Here is a 21,933-nt window from a genome sequence, read left to right on the forward strand (position 1 = left end):
GACCACTGATTCTTGCTCCATGTCTGACACACAGGGGGTGCTAAATAAGTGCCTGTGGACCATGAATGAATTTAAATCTTTAGTGAAAGCATAGCAGGTACATTCAAGTCAACCTCCACCTTTCTCTGGATTCATCCCAATTCACGGTACCTCTTGGTGTGGACGTACAGTATTGTGTTTCCATGTCTGTAAGGTGAGTAAAATAGAGCTAGTGGTAATTAAATGAGATTATACACTTAAAACAGTGAGCATCCAGTGCTCATTAGCTACCAAGTACCAGCTTCTCAGTTCGAGGGCTGTCCAAGTCCTTCAGTGAAGGGTTTTTAGAAATCCCTTACCTTGTTTGGACTTGGACCCCTCATAGACCCAGGGGTCCTGGTTCCCAACCCACCCCTTTAACTCCTGTCCTGCAAGATTTATAGTCTGACTGTGACAACTAATTTTGGAACTGTAATGCCTCCTGTCATCTTCCATAAATTTGACATAAATAAATCACAAAATACCCTTTTTATATCGCTTTTTATCTTGCCATGCTTCTTGTTTCTTTTGGAAACAGTTTTTATGGCAAATGCAGAGTGTAAATCCACCCAGCAATAAAGCATGCCAAACAAGCGTGTAGAACAGGCACCTGAGAGGAAATTACCCACCATTTGCAGCTCTCCACACAATTATCAGCAGGATGTTCTGGAGTGGGCCTATTCAATGCACCGCACTGGATTCCTTACACACGATTTGCATAGCCCCCGTGTAAACAACATCGTTGAACAACGGCAAGTGGGCACCCACCGGTCCTCACCTTCATGCTGGCCTCCTCTTGGGGTCACGTGGACTCTAGACCCTGTATGGCATCCCCCTCTCCACCTGTTTCTTCAAAGAGGTCGTTTCTCCTAAGGTGGTGAAGTCCCACCAGATTTTCTGCAACAATGGAAAGGTCTGTATCTGTGCTGATCAGTACAGTGGCCACCGGCCCCCTGTGGCTACTGGATGCTTGACATGTGGGTAGTGACATAGAGGAACTCAATTTTAAATTTTATTTTAAGTGCAATCTGTTTAAATGTCAATAGCCACACAGGGCTAGTGGCTACCTTAGGGACAGCACAGCAAAGGCTGTTTGATGGATCTTCTGTGTCAGATACCTTGTCACACATATCTTCAATTTCAAGTGCCAGGAATCACACTAAGTGTCTACTAAGCACTTTCTCACATATCCTCTCCTTTCATCCTGATGGTGACTCTGTGGAGTATTATTACCTCCACCGTCTAACTGAGGCACCTAAAGGGGATAGATCCAGTGACAAGTCTGAGGTCTTTGGACTAACATGTGGTAGAGCAGAGAATTGAACTCAGGGCTATCTGTCAAAGTTTTGCTGCTCTCAGAGCTGTGCTTAGATCAGGCATCCTGGCTTTGGGTTCTTATGCTGGAATCATTAGGGCGATCTTTCTGTGAATTTGTTAGCACCGTGGGGCTCAACATTTAGGTCAGCAAAGCTCTCCACCTAGGAATGGACACAGCTAGCTTCTCATCATGCCTTACCACCCACTAGCTGTTGGAGTGAGTCCATGTACTTTCATTTTTTTCTCATGTGTGTGGATGGGAAGAAATGCTGGCTCCTGTCAGCCTCACAGGCTTGTTGGGAGCATATGGGAGATTGGGAGATCCATTCAAGGATGGGCTAAAAAGTGCTACATAGATGTAAGGCCTTCGTATTAAAGGAAATTCTGATGAATCCTACCAAACCCTATTTGTTTCCTGCCTGAGTTGCCACAAAATCCATGTGCAGTATCATTACCCACATCGATACTCACCAAACACCCCTAAAAGCCTACACTCTATGCAGCAAAATTAAAGGAACACATCCCATGAACTTTTTCTAATACCAAAATAAACCAATGACAATCCACAGCAGAAAACCCACCCCACCACGCACCAATTATTAACATGTTAATTTCTATGTCCCAGCTTTTGAAAATGATTCTGGGAACTACTTATTGAATTTTTAATTTGCAGATTATTGACCAAATTGGCTGCAATGGCTCTAAGAAATGGGGCCCACATGTCAGCTGGGCAGGTGAAGGAGATGTGAGCAGACAAGTCCGGCTTCTATTCTGGTGGGAGGAGTTGGGTTGCCTGGGAAGTGTGTATGGGGAGTGGGAGGGAGACAAGAATTCTGCACTATGGAGGCTTCTGAGAATTATTCTTCAATCTGAATTTCCAAAGCCCTATTTATGAGGTTTATCTTTTAATATACATCCTCCCTCTTTCTTTCCCATCCTTTCTTCCTCCTTCCTTTCCTTCTTCTTTCCGTCCCTTCCTCCCTCTCTCCTTCTCTCCTTCCTTCCTTCCTCCTTTCTCCTCCCTCTCTCCATCCTCCCTCCTTTGCACTGGGGCTACCATAATGAATAAGGCAGACCCTTCTCTGCTCGAACAGAACTCACAGCCCAGCGGAAGGCTCAGAACAGAGAAACTGTGTGACACATTTGACAAGGGCTGTGTATGGAAGTACAAAGGGAACAGTGGCCCAGAGATGGGGAGGAAGAATATCAAAGAAACCTTCCTAGAAAAACAATATTAAAGAAGGAGCAGGAGACGGCCAAATGGGTGAAGGCAGAGAACGTTTCAGGCCATGGGAACAACAGGCGAGAAGAACCAGAAGTCAGAAAGCCCTCGGCACTACCCTTCCCAAGGGCAGCTGGTCCTAAGTCTGCTCCTCTCTGGTGGAAGCAACAGACCCCTGATGTTTGAAAGCCTCCACTCCCGAATTAGGCGGAAGGCAGAATATCCCCAGATCCCTTAAGCACTGCTTCTTTTTTTTTTTTTAAGATTTTTTATTTATTTATTTGACAGACAGAGATCACAGGTAGGCAGAGACGCAGGCAGAGAGAGAGGAGGAAGCAGGCTCCCAGCTGAGCAGAGAGAGCCCGATGCGGGGCTCGATCCCAGGAGTCTGGGATCATGACCTGAGCCGAAAGCAGAGGCTTTAACCCACTGAGCCACCCAGGTGCCCCTTAAGCACTGCTTCTTAACCATATGTACTCCAGCAAGGGACTTAGCACTTCCCAGCCTTATTCTCCGCACCTGTAAAGTGGGAATTGAGAGTATTTTCGTGAGAAGTAGAAAAGAGTACATTGGGTAGAACAGGTCTCACAGCACCCATAAGGGCTGCATAAATACCAGGAGTGGCCACTTTGTCGTCAGCATCATGATCATCCTCTCACAGAACTGGTCACTAGGCTCTCATCTGCTATCAGCTGTTCTGGTGCCTCTCTTCCTTCAGGTCAGTGATGACCCCACTGCATCCAACAATCCTCTCAGACCTCTCGGAAGATACGGCCTTCACCCTTCCATTTACTCCCTATTCAGACTACCTTAGATACACCGTCACCATTTTCTTCTGCATCTCTTATTTCTGCAACTAGATCATAACAACTTCTTCTTAATAAATGCCTTATTAAAAAAAGCACTACTGAGACTTCGCACTTGCCCAGAACTGTGTAGTTTGGCAAAGGGCTTTCATCAGAGGGATGGTTATGAAGATCTGTGGAATTATCCCTTCAGCTAGGAGGGCAAGTATTACAATCCTCACTCTACTGCCAGGAGCTCTGTGTCTCAGGAAAGCACAGAGGTTGAGTGACTTGTCAGAAGCCACACAGCGGTTTCATGGTTGAGCTGGGGTTCGGACCTTATAGCCACAATACTAAATATCAGTGAGAGTCTTGATAAAATGGCTAACATCTGTTGGGCGCTTATGGGGTGTGCTTTTGTAAAAATATTACATGTATAAAGTACATTAACCTCACAATAATCCCATGATGCAGTGACTACCATTTGTGCTTTGTTACAGACAGGAAGACTGAGTCATAGAGACGTTGAACAGCTTGCCTGGGGTTGCTACACTAGTAAGGATGCAACCCCTCTTGACTTCTCTGATACTCGCTAGGAATCTGGGAAGAACACACTGACTATCAGAGAGGCTCAATGAATATTTATTTATTAATATTTATAACAGCTTACTCTAGTGTTGGCAGAACAAGTATCTTGGAGTATCGGAAAGCTCTGATTGTTTATTTTCTTCCAAAGTTCCCATAATGACCATGGCTGTCCATGAATCAACTCTCTCTAATGTTTTATATTCAGTCTCAACCCCAGACCCATGGACATTCTGTCATCTTATTTTTCCCTGCTATTGGGTCACCCGTGGGGCCCACCCACACTGGGACTCCCAGACGTGTGTCTGCCTCAAGGGCAGCTGCTGAGATGGATTATACCCTCTCAGCAGAAAGCAACTTCACTAGTATTTGCTCAAAATATCCCATCTGTCCCTTAATCTTTTCTCCCGGGATGAGTGAGAAAAGAAAGTGAGGACTTACTCCTATTCCCTTTTTATTTTCCCACAGATATGAAGAAACAATCCCCTTCAACATTCCAGAAGCAAACAAATGACAGCAAGACAGGGACACAAGATACAGTTGCAGGCTAGTTACCTTGAACATTCTATGGGATATGTGACTACCCAACTTCTCATTTACCAAAAATTTAGATAGACTTCTATTCTTTTTTTTTTAATGATTTTTTTTTAGATTTTTATTTATTTATTTGACGGAGTGAGAGTGAGAGAGCACAAGCATGGGGAGTAGCAGGCAGAGAGAGAAACAGGCTCCCGGCTGAGCAGGGAGCCTAATTCGGGATTTGATCCCTGGACTCCGGGATCATGACCTGAGCTGAAGGCTCAACCAGGCACCCCAACAGACTTCTATTCTACTAGATACCTTTCACCTCTGGGCTTAGGAATCCCCCTGTCAATCTGCAGGGGACTGGAGAAAAGGCGTGAGTACAAAATATGTCCAACTCACCATAGTGGCAACCATGAGATAAGACCAGAAACCAAATGATACATGCAACACTTTTCCCACTGCTGCAAAGGGGTGAAGTGCTCAGGTGACAACCTCCCTGGGCTTTGTTCCTGAAGCCGAGGCCGAATGAGTTAACAGTAGGCTGTGAAGTCAGATGAACCTTGCAACTCTTTGAGTGGAGTCGTGCTATTTTGCAACTTAGCAAAAAACAAGCTGTTAGCCACATGTCCCCGCCTAGCCCCTCCAATTTTTCAAATCATGATTTATATGCTTGGCTGCTTATGTAATACGTGGTTATAGCAGGGGGTAGGTAACCATGGGGAAGCACTACCTGGAGGTTTCATACAGTGAACAAGCTTGCATCTGACCCTCAGAGAAGGGTGGAGACAATTCATAATCATACTATGTTCTTTCCCTTGATCAGTTTATTCTCACAAGTGTTCACCGATCCATACAAAATGTCTTATAGCTGAAGGACCTCAGGTCTGTACTTTACATCCTTTCTTTCCCCCTTGATGGAAGGACTACCAGGTTGGTATCTAGTCTGAGCAGTGTCAGTGACCAGGATTTTGATTAAAGGTCAAAAGGTCTTCCTACTCCAGATTTTTTTTTCCTTCGTAATTTTTCTAAGAAAGAAAAATTCCATTTCCTTGCATCCTTCTCATGATATACACCAGTCTGATATTCAGCAGAGTACTGTGAACTTGGTCATTAAAATATCACACCTCCTATGCTGGTATGTGTAGGTACTCCAGTCCTCATCCCCTGTCTATCTGATCCCCCTAGTTTCTCACAACTAAGAGAGGAGCACCCAGCGCAGCACAGCAGGGGAGTCCACGATCCCTCTCCAGGCCAGACCTGGGTCAATTCTAACTGGTAATTGCGCACGTTGTACCTGTGGTTATATAGTCCAAATTTCTCCCTAGATATATGGGATAATAAATGCAAGAATGCTTAGAGATTTATGGAAGGTTCCAAGTAACTCTGAGAAAATATTATAGCAGTAACTCATATAATCAATATGATTAGGGTATAGTATATACAGAACTACCTGATCTGTCATTTACTCAAAATCAATCTACTCCTGTAGGGAAGCCACCTGAAGGAGACAACCTCTCCCCAAACAATGGAGAGAGCACTGTGGACCTGATTTTCAGGCATATGACTTGTGTGGCCAAGCTTTCTCTACTTCACATTTTTAGCAGAAAACAGCTCTTTTTCACCAAATATAAATACAAAATCTGTCATCTGGACCATCATATATACTTAGAAACAGCATGCTGAGGCTGCGGAGTTGTTTATCTTCAATGACGTTGATCAAGCAGGATGGAAATGAGGAAATCCCTCCTCCCCAAATGACACTGGAATAAAGGCATAGACATTTAAAGAAATAAAGGAAACTCTGAAATGTAAAACGTCAGAGGTGGTGCTCAGGAATAATGAAACTGTAAGAAGTTAAACACAATCAGGTTTAAAGAGATAATGATAAAAATGAAAATCCAAAATCTCTTGCCAGTAGAGTCAACCTCGTCTAGGAAGATGAATTCAATATTTCCTGCAAATAAACAGCAGTTTCTAAAAATAGAAAGCACAGCTGTGCAAGCCAGAAAGTTTCAGAGGATCATAGGTAGTGATGGTCAAAGTATGGCTTTTTGAGACTCTGTGGGATTACAGATGAGTGATTACAGCCCCTCAGGTAACTGAGATTTTATTAAACTGACAGACCGTAATTTAGCACTTCCTTGACAGAATATACATGTGCTCACTTCTCAGATGTAATCTGTTATGGAAGTGCTTTGTGAAGCACTAAGCCAGTTTATCTTTGAGTGTATTCCAAGGAATCAAGCACTTGTGAGATACTTAATGAAAAATCAAACTACTATTTCATACCATGTTTCTCTCTTAGATATTCGCAATGCTCGATAATCTATTAAAGGCTCTGAAAAGTCCTGCAATGTTACTTTTGTCTTTTTCTTTAATCGATATTTCTCCAAGTTTGCCTGAACCATTTTATTTGTCATCATTTGGAGAGTATTACATTAGAAAAATATAAGATAGTATCATTATGCCATTGGTAGATTTTTGAAACACAAATTTTCTGTGTATATCTTCAGGGGTCTATTGCTAAGGGTCCTCAAAAGACCCTCTCAGGCTTCTACCTGTGACTTCCTATCTGTACCAATGATGTTGGTTTGAGGGTCCTTCAGCTGCTGGTTAAGCAAAGATTAACTGCATTATTATTCAACTGCAGGAATTCCACCCACTGCCAATTCCCTGAAGGATCAGATAAGCCCTTCCACTGTGGTCTTCCTGGGTTCAGGATGCTGGCTCACAAGCTTCCCTAATTGCTTCACCCCCTCACTTCCTACCCTGCATTTTTATTAGTGGCAAGTGTTTGTAGAAAGTGCAGTCCTGTGGATGAAGAAGGAAAGAAAATTTAGAGCAAGTGCCTTCTTTTAAAGAGAGCAGCCTTAGCAAAAATGTTACAAATTAGCTACAATATCAGGTTCTCAATTCTTTCCTGATTTCCTCAGGTGCTTGCACTTGCCACTCCAAAGGCTTTCGAACTTTATTTTCCTTTCTTTGATTGTGCAGGGAGAAAGATGGAATTCTAAAGGAAATGCATCATAAAATTTATATTTGGGCAGTCTTATCAGCATTGGACATGCATAATCTTTCCTTGCAAAGTTTTTGCTATGAAACTGCACACAAATTTGTTTCTAAAAAGAGAGAGAGACAGAGACAGAGATGAGAGAGAGGAAACCCTCTATGTTTCTATGGTGTTTGATGTCTATTTTTATGTTTCTTAAAGATAAAGCATTTATTCTATGCATGATTTGAATTTTATGCATCTCTTCTCTTTGCCTTAACGGAAGTGAATTCTTATTGCATAGCCAAATTTCACACTCAATTTATTCTGCAGAATAACTCCCTTCCTCCAGATGGGACTATAAACCAGTAGAAAGAAGTTTTTTAAGTGTTCCTAATTGAATATATGGGGTCTACTTCCGACATGAAATCAAAAGCTCAGGGAAAAGCTCAGAACATCACTGGTAGAGGACACCAACAACCATAAAACAAAACAAAACAAGTGTGTTGGTAATGGGTGGCAGCAGCATCATCTAATCACAGACAAGGCAGTGAGGAGGAGAAAGAATGGCTTGAGCGGTAAAAAAAGATTTCTCCAGCTTCTTAAAAAGCTACTGGAGATCAAAGAGAGGGACTTCTAATGGTCTAACAAGATGAAAAGGGAGAAGACTAAGTACAAAGGCATGGAGAGCAGCCCAAGTATTAGACAGATGGAGAAATAAGAATTAGTCACAACAGGCCCACTATTTATTGAGGTTCCAATAATGCTAACAGGAGAAAAAACCCTTCTCTGCTCAAAGGTGTGTGCGTGCGTGTGTGTGTGTGTGTGTGCGTGCACGTGCACATACACACATGTGTGAGTGTTTTCTCACAAAAGGTCTGTGACAATGTTATACACAAGGAGGGCAGCCATCAGCTATGGGACCCAAAACAATAAAAGAACAATAACAATATTAACACCCCCTCATAACATTTGGGGGGTGTTTATTATGTATTAGGAAACTGTGCTAAGAGACTGGCGTGTATTATGCGATTCTCCCAGTGATCTCTGAGGTCAAACCCAGTCTCTAGCATTCACAGTCCTATTAAATGAAAAATAAATATACATTGAATTAAGAAATATTGCCTTGATGTGGTGACCATGTACTTCCTCTCTTGCATATGAGAGAATTGAGTCCCAGACAGCCTGGAAGAGGTTAGGATATGACACAGGTAGTAGCTGAGAGGGTTGGCTTGTACCCAGGACTGTTGGCATCCACATTTTGTTTGGATGATACTGCCTACAGTGGGAAGGAACATGCATAATGTTTCTTTGCAATGTTTGCAAAGGGGTAGGGCCTCAGGATGTGGAGCCATGGCCATAGGAACAGTAGAGAGCCAAGGGAGGAGAAAGAGCATGGTTAGGATACAAAGAGCCCTCTAGCTTCAGTTTAAGGTCTCTTATAACTAACTCTGTGACCAAGTTAGCTTCTTTCTTGATCTCAGTCTCCTTATCTGTAAAATGGGGGAATTGAAATATAGATTAGTCAATTATGAAAATTTGAGATTGCACAGAAAAAGTGGTGTTTAAGTATTCAAAACTATAAATTTTAATTTTATCATGTGTAATGAAGAATCCCAGTTGCCTAATTTGCTGGGTGGCACACCATCATATGACCATGAGAAAATAAGGACCACATGAGATGTTGGTTTCTTTATCAGTCTGAGTAATTGAGTCAAATTATGGAGCATTGATGGAATCTCCTCCAGAATGAAGTTATGCAACTGACTCCTAACAGCCTACACATTAATAGTGCCGGTGTCAGAGTGGGATTCCTGAATTCCAATTCTTGCTCAACTGCTTACAAGCTAGGAGATCTTGAGCAACTGACTTAATCTCTGAGGACCTCCATTTCTAATTTCTAATAGCCAAATAAGGACTTACTGTTCTCAGTTTCCACATCTGAAATACATGTATAGTCATAATAATAGTTACTGGATACAGTCGTAATCCTCAAATAAGTTAACACACTGGAATCAATGTCTGGCCAGTTAATGTCCACAGGGGTGATAAGAGTAATAGTGATGAGGATGATGGTAGCCTTTTATTAGCCAGCTATTGGGGGTTGAAATTCTCACCATACTAGAAATCAGGTTTGGTTTAGCAGATAGGAAACATCAGAAAAATGAAGGGTGGAATTTGGAATGAATATGCATGAGGGCATGCAAGCTTTGATGGGAGCAGAAAAGAGAAACTAAGAAACTTTTACATAGTCATTAAATAAAGAACATTCTTAAAATCTAGTGGATCTGCTATAAACACCTCTCTAGGAATATAAGCTTGGAAACCTGAAAGAGGAAGATATTTGGTCTCTAGGGCGAGAGATGCTCTGGAAAAGATACGTGTGATATTAAACGTGTTAGGGGTCAGGATGGGTGTATTGACTCCTTCATGGACAGATATCTCTTGGATGTGGGAATTGATGTGGGATATATAACTTTCACTCCCCAACAGAGGTCTAATGCTCTAAATGGACCATTTATCCAGACAGCTTTTATGGTTGTTTCTTTGGACTAAACGGTGTCTCCCCAAATTCACATGGTAAAGCTCTAACCCTCAACATAATTGTATTTAGCCAGAAGAAAGACATTAAGGTTAAATGTGATCATAACAGTGCATTTGGAGCAAGGAAAGTCATTAAGGTGATATGTGATCATAAGATTAGTACTATAGTCCTATAGTACTGATGTGTTTTGTTTTGTTTTTTTAAAGTAGGCTCCATGCCCAGCATGGAGCCCAACATAGGGCCTGACGTCATCACCCCAAGATCAAGAACCTGAGCTGAGATCAAGAGTCAGACGCCTAACTGACTTAGCCACCTGGATCCCTCAGTACTGACATCTCTATAAGAAAAGGAAGAAACACCAGAAGCATGTGCAGGTAAAGAGGAAAGACCACATGAGGACACAGGGAGGAGAAGGTGGCCACCTGCAATCCAAGGAGAGGCTTGGAAGAAATCCACCCTACTAGAACCTTGATCTTGGACTTCCAGCCTCCAAGATTATAGGAAAATAAATTTCTGTGGTTTAAGCCACCCAGTCTGTGGTGTCTTCCAATGGCAGCCCACACTCACCTAGAGAGTAGCTCTAAGAACTGGTAGGCTTAGAGAGTTCCTTTGCTTAACTGTTGAAAAATAAGCAGGAGGAAAGGTAAAAGGAATTATAGGAGGGGGAAAAGGAGGGAGAAGGAGGAAGAGGCTCAGGAGGAGGAGGAGAAGAACACACTCCTTAGGACCTAGTCTGGGTCACAATATAAAATCATCACTGCTGAGAAATCTTCCCATGACCCTCACAGAGGATGGAGCTCACCTCACACAGTGCTCAGCCCCACACATGGTACCATGTTCACTCTGCTTCCTCTGCCCGTGCTCTAAAACTACAAGGATTTGTCACCTGGTAGCTTTTCTGGTCATGGCATTTGCTGAAATTGAGCCCAAAGCAAAATGATATTCTAAGTAAAATCACCTCCATCCAAAAGAGAAGAAGAAAATGGAAGCTTAGCTCTCTGTGAAGCTTCTCATTATTTAAAAGATAAAGAAAAGAGTGGAAAGACAAAAGAAGAAAAGAAGCAAACCTCAAAGAAGCCATCTACCGTATATGTGGCCACAATGAGTGAAAAATTAAAGCATCAGAGAAATGGATGGCTTAAAGATGCATACAAATGTGAAAAAGTAAAGCATTTTTCACTTTCCTCCCACTTCCAGCATCATCACCCCTCCTCATCCCACTTTGAAGGTTAACAGGGTACCTGTTTGACAATAATAAAGGTAAAATAACATTTCAAGACATGACTATGTTATAAGCCCCCTGATACATTTTCATCACGGTTTATATTAAACGTGTATTAGTTTGCCTTCTCTTTCATATACTAGGACAGCCCACGTAAGCTTAAAAAACTGTTACCACATTGTATAACAGGGCAGAGAGTCCCATCACAATGAGAGTTTTCAGATGGCATTTACAGGACTCCATTCAGATCTGAGCAGCCATCTTCAGCAGCCACCCCCACTCCTGCCCCCCAACCTCCCAGCTTCTGATCTGCATTGAGTTTTGCTTACTTACCAGCTAAAGAAAACTCCAGCATTACTTTGAACCCACTCTAACCTGACAGGGGAGGACCATTTGAAAGAAAATTATGTATTCAATTGTAAAACACTTGCCCGTTAAGGTCACCTAACCATCCTACTCTATTCTGTTTGAATTTACTGGCTAGAGACTACTTTAATTCATTTTATAGCAGAACAGTTAGATTATGCTCCATTTATTATAAACATTTGGTTTGCATAGAAGATTTGCTATGTTTTATTAATCCATCACATAGTCTTTCTGAAAATATGATGAATGAGGTAGCATAAAATGTCATTCTTTATACACTTTAGGTGGTTTGGCAATTAACACGTCAAGCCTTTGCATCTCTTCTGAATCAAAGGCTGTTTCTGATATGGATCCATCTTGCCCACATCATCTATGGAATTACCAAGCATATGATAAATCCAAGCATTTGACAGTGTTATTTCCATCAGGTTATAACCCTATTTGATAAACTCAAATCAGTAGCAAAACTATACCAGATTAATGAAAACCCATCAGAAAGTGCACTCTGCCATTTCATTTCTGGGGAATTACAGCTAAGATACATTCTAAAACAGTCAGAACAAATGGGGCAGACTTTTTAGAAGTATATTTTATTTAAAGTGACTGGGGGGGGGGAACACCCGCAGAATTGTATGTTCACCACATCATGTCCAAGAAGCTGAAACAGGAACAAAATAAAATGAAATGTGTTTTTCGCAGATGAACAAAAGCTTCTTCAATTATAAAAGAGTAAACTGATAATAGAATCCCAGAGACAAAGAAGTAATATGAACACATGGCTCACCGCTTACCGTATACACAGCATGGAAGTGAGTTACACTTTATTGCACATAGAAAGAGACAGGGAAAGAGTAAAAAAAAGACAGAAAATAGAGGAAAAATAAAAGCTCCACATTTTACTACACTTAGCCCAGGCTGCATTCAAGCAATAATTTCATGTCTAAAAATGGTTTAATCCAATAATTTAGAAAAAATTCTGGTTTTATGTAATTATTGAAGAGCGCGAGCACCATTTTTTTTCTTTCAGAAGATAAAATTGTCATATTCAGATGCTGACCTTTTACCATGCAATATAAAACCATTAATAAAAATTTATTTTAACACCAACAAGCCCAAAATGCTTTGAAATATCAATTTTAAAGGATACTTTCTCCTGTATCCTTTATTATAAATGTTACACAGACAAAGGCAGAAACCAAAAATCAATTTTTAATATATTTCTTCCTACCACAGGGCATGAGAAACATTAATGGTTTCTGCATCTACATGGTTACAATTATTAGCTTTGCCTTTCTAACGCAGTGCTCATAAAGTATGCTTGGCTTATGATTTGGGGGATGGGGTGCTGTTCTTAAGGTTTTTCTAGATGTAAGTTAATAAGCAACAATCCAAGATCTTGAGAGTCATGCCATTACTTGCTTCCCATCCAGCATCCTGATATTTACATGATCACTTACACGGAAGCAGCAGAACAACTTAAAACTTAATGATCCCAATTCACAACCCTGCAGGGGGGATAAGAAGCTGCTGTAAACCTATTGAGGGATGTTGCCATGGGTCCTCACTGTACAGAAGGGGAAAATAACCACTCCGATGACTTTGTTTCACCTTTACTCAGATGGACTCAGATGTATTTTGTACTCTTCACTTCAGACATATTTTTCACTCTAGATCCAATGTCTTTAGGACTATTGCTGAGGATGGGTAGAGTCGACATCTCCTCTCTCATCCTCTCCTAGGGCCTGATCTCTCTGGAGGACCATCTCTCTCTCTGGAGGGGGGTCTTACTGGTACTGTTAATTTGAGTACATTGCTGTCTCCTAGACAATCGGGGTAGGCACAGGCACCAACCCATTGAAGGCTGCATTATAATTCCTAGTGTCCAGTGCTTCAGGAATGCTCTGGCCCTACTTTGCTGAAACCTGGTTCCCCAGGTTTTCCTCTGATTCAGTAAGCTACTCCACAGCCTTTCTTTTCTGTTTTAATTAATTTAGCCAGCATTACTTTCTGTGGCTTGAATTCAAACCACCAGCCAGCAGAAAAGCAGAGATAAGCGGCTTGGTCTTTACTTTCCTCCAAACTCATGTTCAGTGATGTCATTTATCTACTCAACTATCTTCAGAAGCTCCCCTTTCTACAGTTTAAAAATCTGCATTCCTCTGTAAGGCATTCAAAGCTCTTGCCAACAGGTCCCACCTATCTATCCAAACTTAACTCTTGTTTTTCACTGCTAGGTGTCCACTGCTTGAGCAAATTCGCTTTTCCTTGCTTAATTCTGTATTCTGAGCATATGCATATTCTCTTGGTCATCTCACTTAACGAATCTTCCAATCTTTATCAGCAGTGATTCTTAGCTGGAAACAATAGATCTCATTTCTGTCAGTTGAAGCAGACTTTAAAAAAATTATCCAAGAACCTAAAGAACTTCTCAGATACTCCAAGATCATCAGGCCAGAGGCTAAACTCAAACAGCATCCCAGGCCTGTTGTTCGGTAGAAATTCAAGGCATTTGAGGCAGGCCATACACTTCCCAAGGAAAGAGGCTTGCTTGGGAGCTTCCTAAAATTCTCTTCCCCTGCTACCTCTGAGAGCCGGTTCCAAGCCAAGTCTACTACTCCCCACAACTTAGATCCACACCAAAATCTCACACGGATGCAGAACTTAGATCACCTGCCTGCACCTTAGAAAGGACCCTGAGCAAGAGTTTCTCTCTTCTTCCTTCAGGGAGGCACAAAGGCACATGGTACTGGGTGACCATGAACTTGACAAGTGTCTACTATCCTGGCCCTTATGGTCCTATCTTCTCCACATGGCCTTCTCCAAACTTTCTAGTATGTATTGTTCTCCCCTGTCTCTGAGCTCCTTTTAGCTTACTATCTACATCTCAAATGTTCAGCTTAATTAAACACATTTAAACTACATTGTGATTTGCACAGCATTTCCACACATATCATCTCTTTTGATCTTCCCAATGCTCTGTCCGTTGGTTTTCCCTAGTGGTGTCTTTTTTAATAGATGAGTAGGTGGAGTTTTGGTAAAGATGACTTGCCCACCTTCCTACTCAAAACGCTCTACGCATTCTCCTCAGTACACACACCATGAAGGCAGAAGTCAGGAACTAAGCGTTCTTTGGGCTGGCCATTTTTTCATTTTTCCCTCATGCCTAGGAGAACATAAACAACTTTGCTTATGCGATCTCTGCTTCTGAACTTACAGGACAAAGTTAAACAGCACACCAGCCTTGGGATTGCATTTCTGAGGAAGAGGAGGAGGAAATGTGTCAGGGATATCATTGTTATGGAAATTCCCCCTCTCTATCTCTTATGGACAGTTGAGCCAATTGGGCAGCTTGAGGGAAATCAGATGTGGGCTGGAAAAGGAACATTTCTGGAGAAAGGGGTTGTTGGTATCATCTATCAAAGAGAAGGTGTGACAGGAGAAGGAAGGGAGGAACAGAAAGGACAGGTCCAAACTTCAAAGGGAAGTCAACAACTAGAAACAAAGGACCTAAAGGCTAGAAAGCCATAGGATTTTAAGGCTCTGTCATTTCTCCACTTATGCACATTTTTACAAATTATTATCATTATTTCCTGTTTCTGTTTGGTTTTACTTTGCCCTGTATTGTTTCATTTTGTTTCAGTTGGTTTGATCACAGTGGTACTTTTCTCTGAGGCCACAATGAATGAGAAAGCTAAGGAGATGCCAGTCTCCATGGGAAGAGGCAATTCAGGGATGGGATGAGGGTAAATGAATTAAAGAAAGGGAAAGCAGAAGAGGATGTATGACCAGCAGGCCCTGAGGCAAGAAAGAAAATGTCAGACCAAGATAGAGGTCCAGAATTAACCACACAGAGAGCAAGATGTTGGACTGAGACACATTAAGAGAGTGACACATTTTCATCTCATTTCTTTTCAAACTTGAAAGTGTATCCCCTCCCACAATAACTGAAAGATATTCCTGAGAACCAACTCAGAAGGTGCTCCCTCCCCCCACATTAGGTTTTTCTATTAGTAAGTAGACAGATTTACTGCTAAAACAAAGATCCTTAAAACAACAGTAGTTTAAACAAGATACAAGTCTGTTTCACACAGCAGCTCAAATGACATATAGTTTTAGGCTGAAATGTTAGGTCCATCTCAGGTACTTAGCCTCAATGCAAAATACTCAACCACCCTCAACACACTGCCTCTAGTTCATGATCTACAGAGCTGCTCAGCTCCTGCCATCATGACAGCATTCCAGCCAGCCAGAAGAGGAAAAAGACAAGGCAATAGGTGTGCTCCTCTCTTTTATGGGTTGGCCTGGAAGTTAAAAACATCACACTCACATCTCATTGATTCACTGATTAGAACTGTCAAACTGGTCACTCCCCACTACAAAGAAGGCAAGGAAATGCAGTCTGTGATTGAGCATTTGGGAGTTCAGCTAGAACTCAGAGCTGCTATTTTAAAGGAAAGAAGAAATGATAGATATTGGGAGACAACCAGTAGTGTTTGTCAAAGAACCTAGAAATAAAAAAAGACCTGGGATAAAATCCTGACATTGTCACTGACCACCTGCTTAACCTTCAACAAGTTACTTATCCTGGTTAAGCACTAGCCTTCTCATCTCTAAAATAAGAGTAAAAATATTCATCGTATAGAAAATTTGTGAAGATCCAGTGGGATAATGCTAGTAAAGTACTTGATCCACAAAACTGGCAACTGATAAGTAACAGTTAGTAATGTTTTATTGTTATTATTTTTAACAGGGATTGGCAAATGACAGCCTGAAGCCAAATATGGCCCACCATCTGTTTTTGTAAATAAAGTTTTATTGGCGCAAAGCCATGCCCCATTTGTTGACATATTGTTGATGGCTGCATTCACACTACAGTGGCCGAGTTAGGTAGCTAAGACAGAGGCCGTATGGCCTGCGAAGCTTAAAATATCTACTCTCTGGTCCTTTTAGGAAAAACAAAGTTGGCCAACCACGGATATAAAAAGTCGAACGGATCTTTCATTTGCCGAGTCACATACGTTCTGTTACAAATGAATCATGACACCTACTTCATGGCAATTACCGTAAAAAAAGAAAAGAAATAAATTATGGAAAACACTCAGCACAGCAGCAATCACATAGTAAACACTTGATAACCTTTAGACCTGTTTTATTTTCCTAATGTACAGTCACCATTATTCCTAAAAAAAAAAAAAAAAAAAAAAAAAAAAAAAAAAAAACTGCGAAATGTGTGCTAGATGATGTCATGAGACCAAATCAAATCTCTCACTTTGATATGCTCACATATTCAATGCAGATGCAGGGTCTGTAAAATGTTGGCACCAATGGTGATTGGCACCACCCCGCAACACTGCCCCGGGCAGCAAGACCTCGTGTTATGCCAGCCATAGCTGTGTGCACCCTGATGTGCACACAGGGGCAAAGCATCCACAGGCACACAAAGGATAAGTTCTTACCTAAATGGGGCCAAAACACATAAAGCTTTGAATGGGAAGATGCAAAATCAGAGCCAAGAATTTCTAGAACTACAAAATAGAGAAAAAGATGGAACAATGCCTGGCCCATAGAAATATTTATTAAATGCAAAGAAGGAAGGGAGGAAGGGAGCCCTCTAAAGGCTTTCCAATGTTCCCCAAACAAGAAAAATCTTAACTACCTATCCTAGCTTCCTCTAGAGCTCATCACACACCAGCAGCACATGTCATTTTCTGCTCCCTGACCATATCACTCTTCTTGACATTTCCTAAAACTGCCCATATTCCTCCTTCCTTGATCAGACACTTTGTGCATCCTGTGCTATCTGGCTCAAAGTCTGTTCTGTTACCTTTTTGATTATATGTTTCCATTAATAAAAATGTTTCGGCACACACCCAAATGCATGAATAGTCATTTTATAAATTATTACACATTGTATAAATACATTCTTCTCTAAAAATGCCAAACATAGAAATGTAAAGCCTATAAAAAAGTTATCACAAATCTAACTTTTAATATTTTCCTCTACCCCACCCCCACTGACACACACATCTGCATTTCTCTCTCCAGCCTCTGCCCCACACCTGTTCTACTTCAGGCATCATTTCTAGGGTCACTTCTTCAGAGAAATTCACACTATGAGGTACTGTTCTTTGCTCTTAGAGCTCCTGTTACTGCTCCTTCGTGGTACTTACCACTATATACACTACGTGCTCCTTTGTAATCATTCCATTAATGTCTCCCTCTCCCCCTGCCAGCCCCACCCTGTCACTGACTCAAATATCTATTCAAATACCTATTCTAGGGACACCTGGGTGGCTCAGCGGGTTAAGCCTCTGCCTTCAGCTCAGGTCATGGTCTCAGGGTTCTGGGATCTGAGCCCCATATCAGGCTCTCTGCTCAGCCTCTCTCTCTCTCTGCCTGCCTCTCTGCCTACTTGTGATCTCCATCTGTCAAATAAATAAATAAATTCTTTAAAAAAAAAGACAAACAAATGTCTATTCTACTGTCCTCCTAAGAGTGGAGATCGTGTCTATTTTACCGACCAGTGTGTACTGATCATTTGTGCTGTGACACCTTGTAGCTTTTACTAAATATTGATTAAACAAATGCAGGAGACTATTCTATAAAAGAAACGGAGGCTCCGAAAACCCTTAGAAAGGCTAAATTTAGAAATACGTAATATCTTATCGAGATGGTGTCTGATAAAATGAAGCCAGATGAGTCAGCACCTATCCCGTTCCAAGAGCAGCTTTATGTTTCAAAAGCCTTTTTTCATCTGTGATCAGATCAGATTTTCCCAACACCTCTCAGGTAGATGAGGTGAGGGATTTTTGTGCCCATTTTACAGATGAGGGGACTGAAACTCAGGGAGTTAGAATGAGATTCCGAAGTCCACTCGGCTTGTTGGTGCAGAACAAGAACTCACACACAGTCTTGCCCTACTCCTGACCCCCACACAGCCCACTGGCAGGCAGAAGCTGGCGTGCCCAGGCAGCAGGACGTTCTTCATGCCGTTTGGGAAGCTAGGAATTAGAACTGTCAAAGGACCCACTATATGCAATGCCGCATAACACTGACAAACATTTTAGAGTGGCCAGAAGACAGAAATGAAGATAATTAAAGCCCCGGGAATTAAAAGTGAGAAAGATTACAGGGCTACAGTGAAAATCTGGAGGACAGAAAGTGAGAGAGGAATTGCTTATTATATGGAAGGTGGGGAGCCAGCTGCTCCCTGATTCCAAAGACTCCCCAAGAAATGGGAAACGGTTTTAAATTATATGAGAATACACTATCCATTCATTACATAGATGTAACACTACATGGAGCAGAATGGTTGTTAGACCACAGACTTCATTCCCAAATGGTACTGTGCTCCCTGGGGGTGAGGGAGAGTAGGCTCACCTCAAAGTGTCCATTCTGATGCCATGTTAGTAGAAGAGGCAAGTCGTGCTGGTTCCTGCTGACCAGCACACAGCAGAAAAGGTCAGGAAAATTAGATAGTCCCCACAATTTTTCCTGCTGACCATTCCTGAACTGCAGACACTGATGCTTAGTTTTTTTTTCTTTTTTTAAAGAAAATATTTTGATTAAACAGACAAGTAGGAAGAAGAAGTAAAGCCACATCTAGCAAGAATGAGATTTTGGCCAATTCCTTATCTACACAGTGGTGTTTTCCAATTTGAGAATGAAGTAAAAACAAAAAACAATAAAATAACAACAACAACAACAAAAACACCTAAACTTAAAATCACACACAAATTACAATTCTCAAGGAACTGCAGAAAGAACAAGAGGAAATTCAGATGTGTCTATTTTACCTTCAAGTTAATGAACAATAACAACAACAAAATAGAATGGTTTTTATTGAGATTATTTCTCACGAAGGTCAGTCATGCCAAAAGCATGCTCTATAGCACACCTCAACCAACGTTTTAATGAAGAAATGATGGCAGCAAATGGTTAACTACTGGTGGTCAAGAAATCAGAAGGTCTCACACTCCAGCCTCAGTTCTGAGACTAAACCCCAAACACCAAAGTATTCAGGCGTGTGACCCTTCTTCCGCCCTACAGACCCGTTTCTTTGCCTATAAAATGAAATTTCATCTGGCACTGCCCAAGGCTCTTTCCAGTTCTAAAACAACCTGACTCTGATTTTCAGTCTCCGAAGAGGCGTTAAAGGTAAACTACATGTTGAAGGCCTCCTTCATGTCAATCTGAAAATTAGAGAATCTCTAGTACACATTTGGAAAGTAAAGTATTCACTGGGATGCATCTTAGTATTAATTGAAATGCCTTAAGGCAGAGTAAAAAAGTCTAAAATATTTACATACACTTAATAGAGATTAGCTAGGGAAAAATAAGAAGATTTTACCTTACTTTGGTTCACGGCATTCTTCATCAATTAAACTTAAATGTAATGACATTTTGACTCAGGTTCTCAAATTAAAATGATTTGTATATGACCCCAGGTAACATTCAGTTAAAAGTAATAGTTAATAAGGCTCTGCTTGCAAGGGTAACAGGCCAGTATTTATCAAGTGAGCATAGCTCTGCATGGCTTCTCGACGAGCTCGAAGCAAGTCAGCTTTCTTCCCTTTGGGAGGAGAGGGCCACTCTCACAGGAAGAGCCCACAGACACCCAGGCTACATTAGGTATTTGATCATGTGATCTCATTTCACTGTGTCCAGCTCTGTCGGTAGACTTATATACATTTTAAAGATAATGAAATCAAGGCTGAGGAAAGTCAGATCTGCCCTGGGTCAAAGGGCTCAGTATCCAGGGAAAACCAAATTCAACCTCAAGTGTGTGAGGTCTCTCCATTATATGGTATCACCTCCCTAGGGTATATCAAGAAACAATGAGGCATGCATGAGCCTCTGTGTTAAATAAAAGACATGTTCAGAGGGATTCAAAAAGAAATGCACAAAAGGTCTATCAAATATTACCAAGAATATAATTTCTTTCCTTTCTTCAAATTCTCCCATATAACTTGGCAATTGCAGGTGGTTCAAAAGTATTTCAATGGCAATTCTACCACCAAGAAGAACACAGGAGTCATTGGATAAGTAAAACCCAAGGTACCTAGACCTACTTTCAACTATAAAGTCCCATAACACTTCTTAAGGCACACCTAATGGGTACTGGATAGATGCAAAATGGACTCTCCCTTAGGAAGCCTGTGTACCAGGAGGATCAAACCAAAGGCCCAGAATCAGAAAACTACTTGCTAAAAACAATATTAAGAATATGGAGATTGTCACTTCCCTTCCTTTTAGGCAGGCCTGCATTTAAGCCAGAGGTAACACACATACACAATGTCCTCCAGATCTAAAGGATCCAAAAAGTGATTTCATTGTAATAAGACTTCTTCTACTGTAGACTCTAACCTTTGCCTGCTGATTAAGACTCATATTATTAACACTCATTCCTCATCATTCTGTCCTCCCAAATATGCTGCAGCCTTTCAGAGCTACTATTAGTTCCCTAAGCCCAACATTCTATGCTTGCCTCTGAGCCTTACCAGATGCTGTTCACTCAGCCTGGACAAGCTTATGCTCATCCCCCACCACCCACCACCTAAGTCTTTTCCTTCAGGCATCAGTGTTTGTGAAAGGCTTTGCTAACCCCTGTCCCACATGACACGCCCATGAGAGGTGCTCCTTCCCAGAGCATCTCGTCACCACCGTGTTCTCACACATATACTTTTAAGGCATAATCACAGAGTTCTTTGACTGCCCAGCTCAAAAACATGTCCCACAAGAGTAGAACCTTAGTTTGTTTACTGTGGCATCCATACACCGAGGGTTAATGCTACCATATTGTAGGTTATCTATAAATACTTGTTAAATGAATGAGAATGAATAGCTCTCGTATTCAATATTGTTGGGAATATCCAAATGCAAAAACTATCCTCAAATAAACAAGCTTTTGAAAGATAACTTAAAAATTTAGTGCACTGAAGATTAATAACTTTTCTTTCTTTCTTAAGTATTTGGAATATACTTACGTTTTATATTCATAGAAATCATCCCAGTAGTATATGTGGGTTTACCACTCTTTATAGAGAAAACCATATACAGTATGTCTGTATGAATATTTATATACACACCTATTCTATATATATAGATAGATATTATTTTTAACACATGAAGAGTTGTAACCATAAAAATAATTTACACCATAACTTTACGTATCTATGTGTGTGTGTATGTGTGTATAAAATAGTATACTTTACTAATTCCTTGACCTCTAAGGAACAAATCTTACATTTGAACATTTCCTAATACAGACAGTGTTACACAGAAACACAAGGTTGAAAAGATTGCCTGCAAGTATATATTTATCAAGTGCTTCTAATGTCCCCATCATTACAAGATCTA

At 41.1% G+C, this 21,933-nt stretch overlaps 1 protein-coding gene across 2 annotated transcripts in view; it reads right to left on the minus strand.

Moving 5' to 3' along the window:
* Positions 1–21,933, minus strand: part of PPARGC1A (PPARG coactivator 1 alpha) — a 654,192-nt gene that overhangs the window by 171,238 nt on the left and 461,021 nt on the right. The window lies entirely within an intron of this gene.

The sequence above is a fragment of the Lutra lutra genome, chromosome 2, assembly GCF_902655055.1.
Source record: "Lutra lutra chromosome 2, mLutLut1.2, whole genome shotgun sequence".
Classification (NCBI taxonomy): domain Eukaryota; kingdom Metazoa; phylum Chordata; class Mammalia; order Carnivora; family Mustelidae; genus Lutra; species Lutra lutra.